This window comes from Schistocerca serialis, chromosome 1 (genome assembly GCF_023864345.2).
Source record: "Schistocerca serialis cubense isolate TAMUIC-IGC-003099 chromosome 1, iqSchSeri2.2, whole genome shotgun sequence".
NCBI lineage: Eukaryota > Metazoa > Arthropoda > Insecta > Orthoptera > Acrididae > Schistocerca > Schistocerca serialis.
Genome location: NC_064638.1, coordinates 21286954 through 21306712, shown reverse-complemented (window position 1 = coordinate 21306712; position 19759 = coordinate 21286954). Strand labels below are relative to the sequence as shown.

Genomic DNA, 19759 nt, shown 5'->3' with positions numbered 1-19759 from the left:
CTGAAGGTTCCAAATGTGGAACTCACATAACTGCACGCTATAAAAAACAAAATTATGGAAACCGTGATGATGTATATGGTATCAATGTTTTTTACTTAAAATGGGTTTATGTGAGATACCGAGAATTTAAATGTATGCAATGTCTCCAAGTCTAAGCTGAAAGCGTAAATATAAGGGTAAGTCAAATGAAGACAATGTAGGTGGAGAAAAAGTAAGTAAACTGTTTATTATTTCAAAGGGAATTGTCATAACTGTTAATACATTTATTCCTCTCTGATACAAGACAGTCATTGCCTTCATGGCAAAATGTTTGTGGTCGCCTATGAAACCATGATTATACCCAGGTGTGCACCTCTTCATCCAAACCAAATCAACAACCATACGTGCCTTTTTTCACAACCCCAAAAATATGGAAATGACATGGGGAGGGATTGGCGCAGTATGCAGGATGTGTAAGGGCTTCCCAGCAAAACTTTTGCAGCATAGTCTAAACAACCTCGGTTACATGTGGGCCTTCCCTGAAGGAGAATACGTCTGTTTAAAACTTATGCTGATTACTTAAAATAATAAACAGTTTATTTACTTTTTCTTCCAACTATTTCTTTTTCATTTGACTGCCCCCTATAGCCAACAACTAAAAACATTATCCCAGAAGGGCAGAGACAAGAATATGCCAGGTTGCCATGTTACAACAACAGTACACAGAGTCTTGGAAAACATTGCTGCTAACTGAGGCTGAAAATGACATATACAAGACACACACATATACATTTTTCGTATTAAGCAATGATAAGACTACGTTCCTTATGAGGAATACGGCTGTAACACAGAAATCACGAAGTTATAGCCAAGTGGTCATTGTAACTGATATCATTATAAGAAGATGGAGAAGTAAGCAACAAAAATCATTAAAAAACTATGAAAATGAGAAAAGCAAAGTTGTTGAGGTTGGACTTTCACCTAATACTACAGTTCCATTTATACAAGGGATATGTTTTGAAAAAAGTAATATTGCTTATTGATGATACAATTTTAAGACATTAAAATTTTACAACATTTATGTTTAGTCATAAAAAAAGCAAATAAGAGGCGCGTTGTTAATAGACGTGTTGTCACAATAAAATAGGTAGACTACATCAGACTTGCCTCTTGGATTCCTGTTCTTTATTTTTAAAAAATTATTTTCTTAAAGAAGCACAGAAGACTGGTATGGCCACTTTAAGGGATACAGCAATAGAATATGGTGGAACCTGGTAATAACAACTTTCAAATGACCTTAAAAGTTACGTTGTTATAAATGAGTGTTGTTGTAACCGAGATTCATATATTCAGCATATTGTGGTGACAAATGGAAATAAACACACTTGTTTAGCCTTCTTTTATTTTACATTCAGTATTCACTCTTAAGCTTACTTGAAAATAGAATGTACAGTAATATGTAGAGTACTCGCCAAAGATCTTTACTTAGGAGTCAAGTCCACTACACACTTTCTAAATTATGTCCTATGATCGTTATTTCATTTGCAATTTTTCTGCTCCCCTCCCTAGCTTCATAGAACATGTTCACAATTCTAATGGCTTCTAAAGTGTCACTCACAGTAGGGCTAGGCACTTTATTTCTTTCTTCCTCTTCTTCTTTTTCACCTCTCTAGCTCACTTCATGGTCACTGTGGCCCTAATTCTTCACTTCATTTACAATTTCCTCTTCAATTGTACTTAGGATGTAACAACAACATCATCTATTGTTGCATACATTTCAGTTGCATTGACTGAGAATATCACAGTTGATTTCAGGCAGCAATTCAGAAGATAGTGGCAGGTCATCAATGTCATCGAATGTGTCTTTAGTTTCGGCAGCATTTATTCCCTCAGTTGTGATTCCCGCATGACCTAGCTCCGAGCTTTGGTACTCCATCTGACAGCACCTATCAGTGTAATACATGAATTCTGCTTTTCTCATTGTATTGTATCATTTTCAGTAATATGAGCTTATGATAGTGGCTTTTCAGACTCTTAATTACTCCCTGGCCCATGGGCTTCAATAAGCCTGTTGTATTTGCAGGAAGAAAAATGAGTTTAATATTCTCCAGACCAGAGAGTACAGGATGTGCTGGACAGTTGTAAACAAGAACCAGTATCTTCCTTTTCTGAGTTCTCAACTCCCAATCCCAACGCCTTCTATTTCAGCTTACATGATTATTTTCTGATTTACCTATGATGAGTATTTTTTTCTTCTCGATTCCATCTGTGTTAGCAGAAACCAGAACTGCTATTCATTCTTTAGATAACTTGCCACCAACACTTTTTTTGCCCTTGAATTTCAGTGTTTTGTCATGTGTCAGTTTAAAGAAAACGCCTCTCTTGTCTGCATGTCCTTCATGAATTGTACGCCACATGATAGTGAGCCACTGTTGAATTGTTTCAGTATTCACACTTTTGGCTTCACCACTCACTTTGCCAAAAGAAATGTTGTGCTGTTGCTTGAACCGAACCTGTCAGTCCAGCCACTGCTGCACACAAATTCCTCATCTTTTAATTTCTTGGCAAATTCTTCTGCTTTCACCATATGGAGAAGTCTACTAATGAGTACACTGATGCCTCTCTGTTGCTTAAACCACTTAAGCAGCACTTCATCCGTGTTGCTCCTTTCAGCTTTCCATAACTGTTTAATTTTATGTCCATTTTGTTCAAACACAGTAGCAATTTTATCCTTGTTCTTCCAAATCGTTTGGACTATGAAATTTACGAGGCCAAACTGATATACACATCAACTTTTTAGCTGCATTCTCGACTTAACGAATCACTTTCTCTTTTTCTTCCGCCATTAAAACTTTTCTATCACTGGCCATGCTGTTCTAAAATGCATGCACTGCATAACGAATTGTTATGGAAACTGACATCACATAGTGTTGACCACTACTGTAGCATGAATGGGCTAGGATGATAGTGAGGTGAGGAACCTATACGGCTCGTATTGTTGACAGAAGGGCAGAGAGAATGATATGTCAGGTTGCCATGTTGCAACAACAGTACACTAAGTCTTGGAAAATATTGCTGCTAACTGAGGCTGAAAATGACATATACAAGGTACATACGTATATATTTGTCATATTAAGCAAGGATGAGACGTAAGTTCCTTACGAGGAATATGGCCATACCATAGAAATCACCAAATTATAGGCAAGTTGTCACTGAACCGATGTCGTTATAAGAAAGTTCAACTGTATATGCAAGAAGCAATGACTCATATTTACAGCTAAATTATTCCAAGCTCTTCCAAAGAAATTAAGAATGTATGTAATTCCCTCTAAACTAAAAACTTTTAGTTAGTTGACAATATCTCAAGCACAGTTCTGCACATATATATAATGTATTCAGCCACATACGCAACACATCACTATCAAACATGATATTTCTACATGGCCTGAAATACACTACTGTCAGCCAGACCCCTTTACAAGGCACATTAATAAGTCAGATATGAATACTTCACAAAAAGCTCCATTACTTACTTCCTCCTGACAGCACTGACAAAAATTATGTATGCAAGAACTGTCACGCCCCTCTCTCAAAATAAGATACTTGGACTCAATTGGGATTATAAGACTAGCTCTCCATGAAACACATTATTTTTCAATTCACACGTCAGATTATAGAAACCTTAAATAACAAAATACAGCCAACTAGTATTTTATTGTAAAAAGCATTCACTCTGCAGTTCACAATTTTCTCCTACAGAAGTTGCAATATTATGACAGACCATCACAGATCCTGCTGGTAACTGGCCTTCATCCAATCTAATTTTAAAAATGCAGAGGGTTGCATTAAAAAACTAAGACATTGTGCACAATGGAACAGTTTCTTCAGAATATGGAATAATCACTGCAGGTGTGCCACCGGGATCAATATTGGGTCCTCTCTTGTTCTTGTTCCGTTTTGTTTTGTTTTAGGGTGGGGGGAAAAAACACTAGGGTCATAACCGTGCCCATGTCAGACCTGTTGAACACTACGAAAAAAAAAGAGTTAAAAACAACTACACATTAAGCCCAATTGATAGAAGGAAAGACAGCTAAAAACAAGGACTTGGAGAAAGGTTCATAAAATATGCCATAGAGAAATGGAGGTCCTGAATTAAAGATTAAATGTCTTTACCCATAGTGCTACTATGGATAAAAAAGTAAGACGTGGTCGTCAGCCCATGCATTGTTTACTAAAACAGCCAATAACTCAGACAGCAAACATACACGAGAACGTAGGTGGTTAAAAAAAGGACATAGGCTGTCGCACGAAGCCAAGTTGGTGACAGGTTCACACCCATCGGGAAAGTGGGAGGTAGCACGAAGTTAAACTTCCGGAGCATAAGAGAAAAGGGAACTCCAGGAGATAACACAGAAGAAAGACGCACCCCGTACTGGTGATCAAAGAAGTCATCAAAGAAGGAGGCGTAGGATGGGTGGCCAGGCATGGAAGACAAATGACATGCACATCTGCTGAGGAGAAAGTCATGGCACTACGACAACAGTAGTTCAGCTGCATCGGCATACAGACACTCAACAGGGCTAGTGTAAAAGGCACCAAACAGATGCCACGATGGTGGATAGTAGGGAGATGGGGTGAGAAGGACGGACGTGCAGATACGCAAAACACCCAGTCTAGTTTCAAACGAACAAGGGACTGATACAAACGGAGAAGGGAGGTCTGATCTGCTCCCCAGGAAGTACCACTGAGGACACACAGGACACTGAGAGACTGCATACATCAGGCTGCCAGATAACACAGGTGGGAGGACTAACAAAGTTTCCTATACAGAATGAGCCCCTGGAATTTCGTAGTTTCAACGAACAGAAGAACAACATGCCCAAGATGTAAAGATCATGGGAGAAACCAATTGTGCCACCATAAATTCATACAAATGGTTTTGTCAGTACTGGAGATGCCCTGTGGGAGACAGGCCATAATAGGGTTCATGGCGATACCAAAGAGGACAATACTCAGGAAGGAACCCTGAGGCACACTGTTCCCCTGGATAAAGGTGTCCGACAAGGCAGGACCCACACATTTACCTTGAAAATTCTTTTCTTTTCAAAATTCCTACAGGAAACAGAGCACGCGGCCACCAAGCCCCATGTGTAGAGAGTACGGAGGATACCAGTCCTTCAGCAGGTATCATACGCTTTCTCTACATCGAAAAACATGGCCACAGTCTGGTATTTCCGCAGAAAACCATTCACGATTTGGGTTAACAAAGTGAGGAGATAGTCAACCACAAAATGCCGCACTCGAAATCCGCACTGTGCTGGGGTTTAGTAAATTGTGAGATTAGAGCCACTATACCACGCGGGCATGAATCATACGTTCCATCGCCTAGCAAACACAGCTGGTGAGAGAAATGGGATGATAACTAGTAGGAGTATGTTTGTCCTTGCCGGGCTTAGGTATGGGTATGACAATGAGTTCAAGCCAGTGTCTGGGTAACATGACCTCTGCCCAGGTGAGATTGTACACATAAAAGAGAAAGTGCTTGCCTGCAAGGTAAAGGTTCTGCAACATCTGAATATGAACATTGTCTGGTCCTAGGGTGAGGTTAGGGATGAAGAACACAGTCTAGCTCCGTCACAGTAGAGGCAGTATTGCAGCACTCACGAGAGAAGGGTATCGCCTGAGCCTCCTCCACTTGTTTCCGCTGGAGAAAGGCATGGTGATAGTGGGTGGGGCTCGAGATCTCCGCAATATGGTGGCCCAAGGTGTTTGAGAAAGCAGTAGGGTCAACTATGACATCATCTACTACAGTCAGGATGGTAATTGGGGAATGGCCCTCGGTCCCAGACAGGCATCGGAGGTTGACCCACATGATGGAAGATAGTGTGGAACTGTTAAAAGAACTAGTAAAGAAAATCCAGCTAGCTTTTCTGCTATCCCAAAGAATGCGACAATACTGTGCACACAACTGTTTGTAACAAATGCAGCTGGCAATTGTAGGATTACGGTTTAAAGTGCGGAGAGCATGTAACCGCATGCAAATTGCGTCGCAGCACATCTCAGTCCAGCAAGGGACCAGGACATGGTGCGGTAAGGAGGAAGTGCGAGGAATGGAATGTTCTGAGGTGGTAAGGATAACGTTTGTAAGATATTTTACCTGGTCATCACAACTGGGGAAATGCTGTTCATCGAAGGTCGCCACGGAGGAGTAAGGTATCCAGTTAGCCTTAAAAAGCTGCCATTTGGGTGTGCACAAAGGTGGGGTAGGAGCCACCAATCACACAGCACACAGGAAATGGCTGCTCGAGTACGTGTCAGAGAGAAAGGACCACTCGAGATGATGGGGAAGCTGGGCAGTACCGAAGGATAGGTCCAAATGGGAATAGGTATGAGTGGAATCTGAAAGTAACATGGGCACTCCCATGTTAAGGCAGATGAGGTTAAAATGACTGAAAAGGTCAGCCACGAGGGTATCTCTCTGACAGGTTCTAGGCAAGCCCCAAAGGGGATGGAGCAAATTAAAGTCACCGAGCAGCAGAAAGGGGCGAGGGAGTTACCCAATAATCTGGAGGAAGTCTGCCCTGATGACATCAAATGACAAAGGGATGTAAATGGTACAAAGGGAAAAGGTCAAGAGAGGAAGGAAAATACAGACTGCAACAGCTCGAAGCCAGGTAGTCAGGGAGGGAGATGGTTTGACTACGAAAGTCATCTCGGATGAGCATATTGACTCTCCCATGAGGTGGAATGCCATCCTTGGGGGGGAAGGTCAAAGTGGACTGGGAAGAAATGTGAGAGCAGAAAGCACTCCCAAGAATGCAATTTTGTTTCCTGGAGGCAGAAAACAAGTGTATGCTGTGATTCCAAGAGCATCCATAAATCCTTTTTGCTGTATCAACGGCTGTGAACATTCCACCGAAGGAGAGTCACGATGAGGAAAGGGGAAAAGGGAAAAGACGAAGGGGTGTCACCTCGGTGGCTGCCGAGTACCAGCCTTCGAAGACTCGCTGCTACAGAGTGCAGGGGCTGGAAGATCTCGCTCCGTGAGATCTACAGAGGCACCAGCATTCTCCCTTTGTCAATCTGCGGAGTCCGTGGCAGAAAAATGGTTGATGATGCACATCGGCTACATGGAGGTCGTCCGGATGAGGGTATCATGTGGTGACACCTTTGAAGAAGATCTCCGAGTCAGCAAAAGATAAGCCCTTTTGCCTCTGCTTGACTTCTTGGAGCCTTTCTGGTTTTCAGAGGAAGACTCAAATTTTTGATGGCTGGAGGTACATGAGAAGTCTGTGTGGGAGTATTCCGCATGTCCTTTCCAGCCTGCTGCTTGTGTAGCAGGTGACCCTGCCCCATGAGGTGAAAGTTTGGTGGCTTGTTGCACAGCTGGAAGAGGAGACAGTGGTGCCATCATGACATTGAGTGATTTCACAACTGCAGTGCGGAATTTGAGGTACCACGTCTGCACGGACATGTCCTTCGTGGAGCGAGAAGCAGCAAGAACAGTACTGTACATGCCGGATGGTAGAACGCACGGTTTCCGTAGTCAGGTAAGGCACTTTCTCTTTCACCTGATCTCCTGAACAGCCTGCTCATTAACATATACGGGACAATCTTGGGAGGAGGTGGCACGGTCAACACTGCAGTTGATACAGCGGGGAAAAGGAGGTGGCCAATTGCACTTGTGAGCATTTCTACCACCGGTTACATATTTTACCAGGTGTCGACAGGACATTCTATTGTGTTTGAAACAATGACACTGGTAGCGGCGCATTGGGTTCAGAATGTTCGGTTGGACTGTCATAACTTCATAGCCTGCTCTGATCTAGGATGGAAGCACCATTCTATCAAAAGTGAGAAAAAGAGTGTGTGTAGAGCACTACGGAAGGATCTACCTTTTTATCACCTGATGGACTGCAATGACATCCTGTGATGAGGGGTGGTTTGGATTTCTGCCTCAGTCAGCCCATCGAGCAGCCTAGTGTAAATAACACGACGGGAAGAATTCGGCATTCAATGGGTCTCAACACAAACATGATTGCTGTGGTGGAGTGAAGCTGCAAGCAAGTTAATTGTGCCTGAGAATCTGAAGTAGTCTCCAAAAGCAAAGTGTCATTTCATAAACGAGAGCAGGATTTCACGGAGCCAGCAACTGCGTCAACACCTTTCTGAATAATAAATGAATTTGCCATAGCATTTACCATCACATCATCGTGAGACTGGGAGGGCATGGAACATTCGATGATGTAGCTCACACCTCAGAGTCACCTGCTGCCACTGACTTATTTCCTGAGCAGTCTATATCCATTGTGTCTGAAGGTCTGGCGAGATCTAGGTCCTCAGCAGAAGCCAAAATCTCCACCCCATCCTCAGACGCAGAGCTTGTAGGTAGTGGTGGTGATGGTGCCACTGCAATTTTCTTGGTCTTGGGGGTTTTCTTTTTGGATTTCTCTCGCTCCTCTTTGGGTTTCCCTAGCTGGGAGGACTTCACTGGCTCAGTCTCTGGCACCAGCTGCTTTTGGGCTTTTCAACCACTGGTGGGTGTCATCTTTCCCACTAGCAGGGAAGGGAGTGACCCAAGGGACCCCTTCCTAGCGAGAGAAGCTGAAGAAGACTTATGCTTCTCCATCTTAGAAGTGGGGACGGACGTCAATGGTTGGGGGGGTGTTGCTCCCGAAGTAGGTGGTGCAGGAGCAACAGGGAGGGAAATGCCCCCCACCATGAAGGGGGCAGGTGTAGTCTTCCGGCTCTGAGAGGTGACCTGGTTTGGTGGAGCTAATAGTGCCAGAACTGTTGTAGTGGCAGTGTAAGACAATGTCATATGCGCAGGATGCAGGTGTTCAAAGTTTCTCTTAGCCTCAGTGTAGCTCAGTCGGTCCAAGGTATTTTACTCCATGATTTTCCTTTCTTTTTGGAGAATCCTGCAGTTTGGTGAGCAAGGCGAATGGTGCTCTCTGCAGTTGACACAGATGGGAGGCAGGGCACACGCAGTATTGGAATGTGATGGGCGTCCGCAATCTCAACATGTGACGCTGAAAGTACAGACGGAAGACATATGGCCGAACTTCCAGCACTTTAAGCACCGCATCGGGGGAGGGAATAGTGTTTTACATCACAGTGGTAGACCATCTCCTTGACCTTCTCGGGCAATGTATCACCCTCAAAGGCCAAGATGAAGGCTCTGGTGGCAACCTCATTATCCCTCGGACCCCGGTGGACATGCCGGACAAATGTACACCTCGCCGCTCTAAATTGGTGTGCAGCTCATTGTCAGACTGCAATAGAAGGTCCTTGTGAAATATAATACCCTGGACCATATTTAAGGTCTTATGGGGCGTGATGGTTACAGAAACATCCCCCAGCTTGTCACAAGCGAGGAACTCCCGTGACTGGGCAGAGGATGCTGTTTTGATCAAGACTAACCCAGATCTCATTTTGGACAATCCATCCACCTCCCCAAACTTGTCCTCTAAATGCTCAACAAAAAATTGAGGCCTCGTTGTCATGAAAGATTCCCCAGCAGTTCTCGAACACACAAAGTACCGGGGCGTATAAGATCCACTGCCATCCTTAGCCTGACGCTCCTCCCATGGTATGGCCAGGGAGGGGAATGATTTGAAGTCATACTTCTGTGTGTTGAACTGAGCTCGTGAATACTTAGAGACTGCTGGTGTTTCACCACCAGCAAGAGATGATGGACTACACTTCATCCCATGTCATCCATCCTGATGGCACCCACTCCGACCAGGGGCTCTCCCCACGGGCATCACCGGGCCGCAGCAAAGGCCACCTGGCAGGATGACCATTGCTGGAAGTCCCGATGCACCAGGGGGATGGGCATCTACCCCTTGGTGTTAAGTTAATGGCGCAGGCATCAACAGAGCAATCCCTGTGTGGTCGGGGGGCTACAACCTACAGAGTACATGGTGGCCCCACCACAACGGACTGGCTACCTTGTTGGATATCAGGTGCACAGAAGTATATGGTCATTGTCGATGCAGAAAGTGACACTGCATAGTGCATGGTGGCAAACGCACCCAGGAAGGTGTTCTCGCCCAAGAGATGGAGAATGCGGGACTGCAACGCGACGACGAGAAAGTGGGCTAAAGATCTCAATGCACGGTGGACATAATGCACCATGTAAGGCGCCCTTCCTCAATTGGCTCGCTCTTTGGGAAAATTATGAAGAATGGAGGTCAAACCCTACAGGGTACCATCACATAAAGGCCGAAATGTGTGAAATTCCTTTTAGTCACCTCTTACGACAGGCAGGAATACCTCAGGCCTATTCTAACCCCCGGACCCGCAGGGGGGAAATACTACTGAACATGTAGAACACTTTTCCAAAAATATTCCAGAGATGTTGCCTAAGGGAGGGGAAATAGAATAGCAAGATACAGACATGCAGCATGGAAGGGAAAAGGTGTTGCAAAGGCTGGGGAGCCATGATAGCCAAAGAACAACGAGACCCCTGGAAGGACTCGTTATACATAAATGACCGCAGATAATATACTCAAGAAATAGAAAAAATTTGCTTTGCTAACATTGAAAGAATTATAACTGAACTTACAACACTTGAAAATGTGAATAAAATTTTCACGAAACTATTTCTCTGCAAGTGGACTGTCGTTGAATTAAGATAAAATACTACAGGTGCAATTCACTGCTACACAGGGCCTGACTAAACAATTACAAATCGCTAGAGGAAAAACAGCAAAGAGAAAGGAATATTCTAAATTCTTAGGTATTTATATTGATTAAGGATCTGAAATGGTAGTCATTATGTGCCCAACGTGTAAGCTCTGCAACTTCTGCATTACAGATAGTATCAGATTTCGGAGAAGAAAGTGTCAAAATGTTGATTTACTTTGCCTAATTTCCTCACTGGCATCATATTCTGTAGTAAATCATCACCGAGGAAAAAAGTTTTTGTCGTAGAGAAGTGTGTAATAAGGACCTCATGTAGATAGCTCATTAAGGAGATGGGCATACTGACAATGGCACACTTACTCACTTTTGTAGTTTGTTGTCAACAAACAGCCACAGTTGGGAAACAACAATAAAATTCATACATGTAACACAAGAAGGAGAAATGATTTACACTCTCCATCACTCAGCACTAGGGTGGCACAGAAAGAAGTGAGGTATTCAGCCACAAAAATCTTCAGGCACCTATCCACTGATGTGACAAATTTTATGGGTTATAAAATTAACTTCGGGCACCTACCCACTGACGTGAAGAAATTAATGGATTATAAAATTAACTTCAAGCACAAACTGAAATCGTATCACAACTCAATCTACTTCACAGAGGAATTTCTGTATGTTTAGTGGTTGTAGACCATAGGTAAGTATAAAACACTGTATGCATGATGTTAACTAAAAAAAGTAAATGGTTGGCACACTGCTGTAATTTCTGTCGAGAAGGTGTACAGTACAATCTGCAGTATCCATAAAATATGTGTATTCCATATTTGTAAGCGGTTGCAGTTATGATCCATGAAACATACCTGTCAATCAACTGCAAATACGATGACTTTTCAGGATGAGATAGAAACTTATAAGTCATGAGGTAAAGTATCTTAAAAAAAATCTAATGTATAGACGAAAATGTCATTATAGTATTCCAACAAAGAATTAGCCTCAGTATTAGAAACACATCTCAACTTGAGATGCAGAACAATCGCTTATCCTCTCAGGAACAAATGCCCAGATAAAGATACTTAATATGAATCTTATAAAAGCAAGTAAAAAATCAGACCAGAGCAACAACTGTAAAGAAATGAAAAAGTCAAATTCAGTATATTACAGTATATTCTGTGTTTTGTACTATCTCATACAAGTCAAACATATAATTACGTATCACGCTTTATTATATAAACAAGAAAAATTCTGTTTTATGTAACTGTTTGTTAGTTTTGTTTTAGGGCGCAAAAACAATTGTGGTCATATGCACCCAAGTCAAAACTACAGAACACGAAGACAGAGAGGGGTTAAAAAAAGACTATACATCAGTCCCAATTGGCATTAGAAAAGTCAGCTAAAAACAGGGATGTGGAGAAAGGACTACAAAAGACACCATACAGAAACGGAGGCCCAAAACTAAAAATTAAATGGCCTTTTCAATATTGCTTTGATGAATAAAAGTCAAATGCAGTCAACAGCCCACATGTCATTTGCTAAAATGGCTGATAACTCAGACGCCAAACCCAAGCGAGACCGTAAACGGTTAAAAAATGTGCTTTCCACCAGGAAGTGGCAGACAGCTAAAACTTGGGTGCAATGTGTCCAAAGTGGTGGGGTAGCGTCACTTATCAAATGACGATGGCTAAAAAGGTAGTGCCCAATATGCATATGCAACCTAGTTAAAATGACCTCTTCCCGGAGGGGGGGGGGGGGGGGGGGGGGGGCTGACAGGAGGTCGTCCAAGCCACTGGGAGAGGCTTAAGAAGCCTGTGCTTATTCCCATGAAGGGAGGACCAATGCCAAGGGACACCACCCTCTGACAGATGGCAACACAGAGATCATAGGAGGGAACTAGTGGGCTGAGATATGAGGACTGCAGCCTTGGCAGCAGCATCAGCAACCTTTTTTCCTGGTAGGATAACATGGCCGGATATCCACATAAACATCACAGTGTCTCCACCAAGAGTGAGAAAGTGACAGTTTTCCTGGGTCCGTTGCACTACAGGACGGGTGATGTACAGCGCACATAGACTTTGAAGGGTGCTGAGAGTGTCTGAGCAGATGAAACAATTGAGAAGTCTGTGTCTCGAGATGTACTCTGTGGCCTAATACAAGGCAAAAAGCTCAGCTGTAAATACTGAGCAGTGTGCCTGAAGCCGATAACGAAAGACGTGGGCACCAATGATGAAGGTACACCCAACACCACAGTCAGTCCGAGAGCCGTCAGTGTACACAAAGGTACTACTGTGAAGTTTCATGCAAAGGTTGTAAAACTGACGATGATAGAGCGAGGCTGAGGTACATCCTTAGAACGCAAACGAAGGCTAAGGTTAACACGGGCCGCTTCACGAAGCTAAGGTGGTGAAGGGTTCACACCAACCAGGAAAGTTGCACATGTGAAGTTAAGCTGCCTTAGCAAGTGCCGAAAGCGGACTCTGGAAGGTAACAGAGAAGAAGGATGCACCCTGGCGACCAAAGGAATCATCGAAGGAGGACGCATAGGATGGACGGCCACACATGGCAGACAAACGGCATGCATACCTGCTGAGGAGAAAGTCACGGCAGTAGCACAGTGGTAGTTCAGCAGCTTCAGCATACAGACTCTCAACCAAGCTAGTGTAAAAGACGCCAGTGGCCAAATGGATGCCATGATGGTGGATAGTGTTGAGATGGTGCGAGAGGGACAGATGGGCAGACAAGTAGACAAAGCACCCATAGTCGAGTTTCGAATGGACAAGGGACCGGTACAAACAGTGGAGGGAGGTTTGATCTGAACCCCAGGAAGTACCACTGAGGGCGTAGGACACTGAGGGACCGTATACAATGGGCTCCCAGGTAAGACACATGGGAGGACCAAGAGAGTTTCCTATCGAGCATGAGCCCCAGGAATTTTGTAGTTTCAATGAATGGGAGAGCAACAGGTCCAAGATGTAAAGATGGTGGGAAAACCAATTGTGGTGCCCCAAATTCATACAGATGGTTTTGTCAATGGAAAAACAAAAGCCATTGTCAATGCTCCAGGATTAAAGACGATCAAGACATCACTGAAGACGCCACTTAGTGAGGCAGGTCCATGAGGAACTGCAGTAGATGGCAAAATTGTCAACAAAAAGGGAGCTGGAGATGCCTGGCGGGAGACAGGCCATTGTAGGGTTAATGGCGATAGCAGGACAGAACTCTGAGGCACACCGGGTTCCTGGAAAAGGTGTCCAACAAGGCAGAGCCCACACGCACCGTGAAAACTCAGTCTTAAATATAAAAATTCCTGGAGGAAACAGAACAGGCTGCCACGGAAGCCCCACACGTAAAGAGTACGGAGGATAACAGTTCTCCAGCAGGTGTCGTAGGCCTTCTCCAAATCGAAAAACATGACCACAGTCTGGGACATCCACAGAAAACCATTCATGACACGAGTGAAAAAAGTAATGAGCTGGTCAACTGCAGAACGCCATGCTCAAAATCCACACTGTGCAGTTGCTAGTAAATTGCGAGAATCGAGCCACCATACCAGCCGGGCATGAATCATACGTTCCATCACCTTGCAAACACAGCTGATGAGAGAGACAGGGTGGTAGCTAGAAGAAAGGTTTTGGTCCTTACTGGGCTTAGGTATGGGTACGACAGTGGCTTCACACCAACATACGGGATATGTGCCCTCCGCCCGAAGGTGGCTGTACGTATTAACCACAAAGTGCTTGCCCACAAGGTAAAGGTGCTGCAACATCTGTTGCCAGACAGTGTCTGGCTCTGGGGCAAAGGATCAGGATAAACTGATATCATGATCTAGCCCCCTCATAGTAAAGGCAGCATAGCAGCACCCACAATTCTGAGAAGAGAAGGGTATCGCTCGAGCCTCCTCCATTAGTTTACGATGGAGAAAAGCAGCAGAAGATGCTGGAGATAGCAGTAGGGTCCACGATGACATCGTCTGCTACTGTCAGGCAGGAAATTGGCTTTAGGATCTTGGTCCCAGAGAGCCATTGGAGGTCAGCCCACACAACAGTGGAACAGGTGGAACAGTTAAAAGAATTAGTGAATGCAATCCAGCTAGCTTTCTTGCTATCCTAAAGAATGAGATGACACATTGCATGCATCTGTTTACATTGAATGCAGTTTGCCATCGTAGGACGATGGTTAAAACATGGAGAGCACATCTCCGCACGTGAACTGCGTCGCTACGTGCCCCTGTCCACCAAGAGAGTGGGACGTGACATGGTAAAGAGGAAATGTGAAGAACGAAATGTTCTGCAGTAGTAAGGATAACGTTTGTGAGATATTCCACCTGGTCATCACAACTGGGGAAATCTTGTTTTTGGAAGGTTGCCAGAGAGGATTAGAGCCACCAGTCAGCCTTAGTATCCCGCCATTTGGGTGTGCATGCACGTGGGGTAGGGGTCAGCAAATGGAAAGAACATGGGAAATGGTTACTCGAGTAGGTGTCAGAATAAATGGACCACTCAAGATGATGGGCAAGTTGGGCAGTACAGAAGGATAGGTCCAAGTGGGAATAGGTGTGCGAGGAGTCTGGAAGGAATGTGGGTGCTCCAGTGTTAGGGCAGGAGAGGTTGAGTTGATAAATACGGTCAGCCAAGAAGGCACCTCTCTGACAGGTTCTGGGAGAACCCCAAAGGGGATGATGCACATTAAAGTCAGTGAGTAGCAGAAATGGGTGAGGTAGCTGTCCAATAAGCTGAAGGAGTCTGCCCTGGTGACATCAAATGATGGAGGGATATAAATTATACAAAAGAAAAATTTCAGGTGCGGAAGGAAAAGGCAAACTGCAACAGCTTGAAGATGGGTAGTCAAGGAGATGGGTTGACTATGAACCTCATCCCATATAAGCGGCATTATACCATATAAGAGGCATTATACCCCCATGAGATGGAATGCCAACCTCAGGGGGAAAGTAAAAATTAACTGGGAAGAAATGTGAAAGCTCAAACCAGTTGTGAGGATGTAATTTTGTTTCCTGAGGGCAGAGTAGAAGGGGACACTGTGATGCTAAAATCAACCGTAAATCCTCTTTGTGGGACCGAAGGAGGATCCTGTTCCATGAGGTCCACAGAAGCATCGGCTTAGTTGTGCTGTCAGTCTGTGGAGTCCAATGCAGAAAAAGATGGCCGGGCTAAGGTATCACTTGGCAACACCATTGAGGAGGCTCTTCGAGTTGTCGAGGGAGAAGATAGTTTGCCTTTGTTGGACTTCTTCGAGCCTTTCCAGTTAGCAGAGGAAGAGTCGGGTGTTGACGGCTAGAGGGACAAAGGAAGTCTTCACAGGAGTACTCCTGTCCTTTCCGGCCTACTGGTTGTGGAGCTGGTGGCTTCAGCACTTGAGGCAAGAGTTTGATGGCTCGTTGTACAGCTGGACGGGGGGATGGCGACACTATCTTGACATGGGGTGATTTCACAACCTCAGAGATGAATTAGAGGTATCATGTCTGCATGGCCACGTCTTTCATGGTGTGAGAGGTAGCAAGAACAGAACTATAAGTGCCAGACGGGAGTATGCAGGGTTTGTCACTAGCCAATAACTAGTGGGTGACTGGGTAAGGCACTCTTTCCTTTACTCAGATCTCCCAGACAGCCTGCTCACCAAGATACACGAGACAATCCCGAGAGGCGGTGGCGTGGCCGCCATTGCAGTTGATACGGCGGGGAGGAGGAGGGGGGCAATCGCTCTCGTGCGCATCCCTACGCAGGTTACACATTTGGCTGGGTGTCGACAGAACATTCTAGTGTGGTTGAAACGATGACACTGGTAGCAGTGCATTGGGTTCGAGATGGACATTCGGACTGTAATAATTTCATTGCCTGCTTTGATCTTGGACAGTAGTACCACTCTATAAAAGGTCATAAAAAGAGTGCGGGTGGGCACTATGGAGGAATCCACCTTTTTCATCACCCGATGGACGGCAATGACACCCTGATCAGAGAGGTAAGATTGGAATTCAGCCTCGGTCAGACTGTTGAGCAGCCTAGGGTAAACAACACCACGGGGAGAATTCAGAGTTCTATGGGCCGTAACACAGCCGTAGAGAAGCGAGGCGGCAAACCATTGTTGCGCTTGAGAATCAGAAGCAATGCCCAAAAGCAAAGTGCCATTCTGTAAACAAGAGCAGGATTTCACAGGGCCAGCAATAGCATCAAAACCCTTCTAAAAAATAAACGGATTTACCGTCGTGAAGGACTGACCGTCTTCAGTATGTGAAACCATGAGGAACCTTGGTGCAACTGGAAGGGTCTTTCAATCACTAGCCTCATTCCGTTTATGTTCTGTAGACATAGATTGTGAAGATGATTGGCTCATTGTGAGAAAATCCCCCAAGATAGCCAGTGTCTCCGGTTGCCAGCTCCTTCCAACTGGGGGCCCCCTCCGCAAGGGGGTGCACCCGCCTTTGTTGATTATTCACACCTCAGGTCACACCTTCCAAACACTTGACACAGGGACAAATTGGCAATTTGGCAAGTTAGCAGTTCAGACAATCACTTGTTACGCATCAGACGTGTCATCTGACCTTCATGAGCATACAGTGAGGAAGAAGAAAAAGAGGAGCCTCAAACACCAAAGTGGAGAAATGAGAGGAGAAGGGAAACAGAGAAAGGAAAAGGGAACGAAAGACAGTGGTGAGACTGATCTTATATCAGTGACAGACAACGCGGAAGATTCCAATAGCACCCCAGACACGTTCTCCAAGTGAGGGGAAAAAGAATATGAAGAGGATAGACATGCAGTATGAAAGGGAAACGATGCTGTAAAGGCGGGGACCCCACGGTAGCCGAGCACGAACCTGCCAAAGAGCGGCAAGCCCCCTGGGGGTTTTGTGTAATTAACATGAATAGGCAAAACGTGTTTGGTACACCTGAATAACAACAAAGCAGAAGTTTGCTTATCATTATGATAAAGCATAACTTAAGTATCCACTGAGGAAACATGGCTGAAAATAAAAATAACATAATTATCTACATCACTGCCGCATGCCATAATAGCGTCACTAGGAGCAATTAATTACTAACTTCTGATGGGCAATGGATATTTTAAGTGAAAAACTTAATTCTTTGTCAGTGATTGCTGCAGTCTAAGCAAATAAACTGCAAGTAGGCAGCAATACAATATGCAGGGAGGTAGGGAGGGAGGGAGGGAGGGGGGGGGGGGGGGGGAGGTGGGAACCAAAAGAACTTGCAGCTTTTGCTGGGAAACAGGAGAAGTAACCCTAAAGTGATCGTAGAAAAAAAAAATGCAAATAGCATTCACTGATGAGGCGTCTGTAATGAAATAAGGCAGTGATTTTGCATAGGATGCATTTGATGAGCTCTCAAAAGTCTCGGAGGTACGTGGCATCCAATGTCTACACACAGTGCACACAATTCCTGTAATATCTGGGCCACTAGTCTGCAAGTACAGAGCTGTCACCCCAGAACTGTCCCATCGGGTTCAGAGTGGGCAAATTTGGTGGCCAAAACATCAATGTGAGTTGGCTATTGTCCTCCTCAAACTACAGTAGAACAATTCTGTGATTGAGACACAGGCAGTTGCCCTTTCTTGAGAGGCCACCATCATCAAGGAAGATATTAAGCGCAAAAGGAAGCACACCGTCCACAATAATATTCACACTATCCACAACTGTCAGGGTTGCTGCAATTACCACCACAGGTCCCACGGCATCCCAAGCGAATGTCCCACCGGGCACAATGCTGACCCCACCACGATGTGACCGTGGCACAGGACAAGTTTCCAGCAGCCGTTTGCTCGGACGACAGCTTATCCGACAAGGTCTCTGACCCGTCAGAACGAGAAACTGATTCATCTGACCACATTACACATTCCCACCGATCTAGAGCCCAATCTCGACGATCGTGTGTCCATTGCCATTGTATGTGACAATGTCATTGGGTAAATGTGGCAAAATGTAGGGGTAACCTGCTCTGGAGCCCCACGTTCGATAATGTCCATCAAACAGCGTGCTCTGAGACTCCGGTGCCTGCCCACAGTCGTCAGATCAGCCACAAATCACCACCTGTCCTGCTTCACTGAGCAGGCAGGCCTTTGACCTACACATTTTGTGATGAGGCACAGACAGCTCACATGTTATAACTTACTAGCGATTCACTGTGCTTTGATCACTTTCCACAGACGCTTGTGACATAAGCACGCAGGATCGTAACAATCTGTTCTTTGTCGGCGTCGCTTCAGTCAGTGGACGTCTTCAGTTGTAGCATGTACTGTCACAACAATGTTTCTCCATTCGTTTCAATGCTCGCTTACTTCCCTTACTGCAACCAGTGCCTCCGACATCACCAGGAGGCATCCGGCCAAACAGTCACCCACAGTCGTGATGACTTGGCTTATGACACAAATCAAATTAAATTATAGTTTCATCTCAGGTTACAAAAGAAGATAATTTATGTTTTTTTGTGTGGTGTTGCATTTTTTCCCCCTTCCACCATCTTGTTAATTTGCCCATCCACTGTGTAAACTGTCAATGGGTGCTACCTGTTTTTAGTCGTACTGTATACATCTCTTCCATTTTCTTGTGTGGCTGAGAATTGGTTTCAGCCCTCACTGCTTTAGATCCGTGTAATTTTGAATAATGCTACTTCACAGAGAGAAACAAACAAGATCATCTCGTGTTGACTGACTGAATGTGCACGTGTGTCTTCCATATCGGCACCAACATAAAAAATCTAATGTATATCATCGGCCAAAAAAAGCTTACGGAGCACAAGATCAAATCATCATTCGAGAAAATGTACAGCACATCCAATTGATCGACAAAAAAAGGATTGGCATATGCCGTATCTTTGATTCGGTGCAGCAACAATGGGTAACATTGGATGAACTTGAAAAGGCTGTGAAACAATCTTTTGGCTGCCTACAAAAATTAAAGAGGAGTTTATTTACAGCCTGTGAAGGTTAATCATGTTCTCACAGACTCATGTATTTATAATATCTTGTGTGAAACTGACAGGAGTTGCTTGAGATAATCTAGTCAAATCATTTCCCAAATCTGCACCCAACACCAGTGACACATCATGTCTAGAAAGCAAGAAAAACCTACAATCGCTGAACAAAACCTCGTGCACAAGCACCAGATCTT

General features: G+C 44.6%; 1 protein-coding gene across 2 annotated transcripts in view; it reads right to left on the bottom strand.

Annotated features, from left to right (window-relative positions):
- The window catches only part of LOC126460849 (ubiquitin-protein ligase E3B), a 297274-nt gene that overhangs the window by 257388 nt on the left and 20127 nt on the right, over positions 1-19759 (bottom strand). The window lies entirely within an intron of this gene.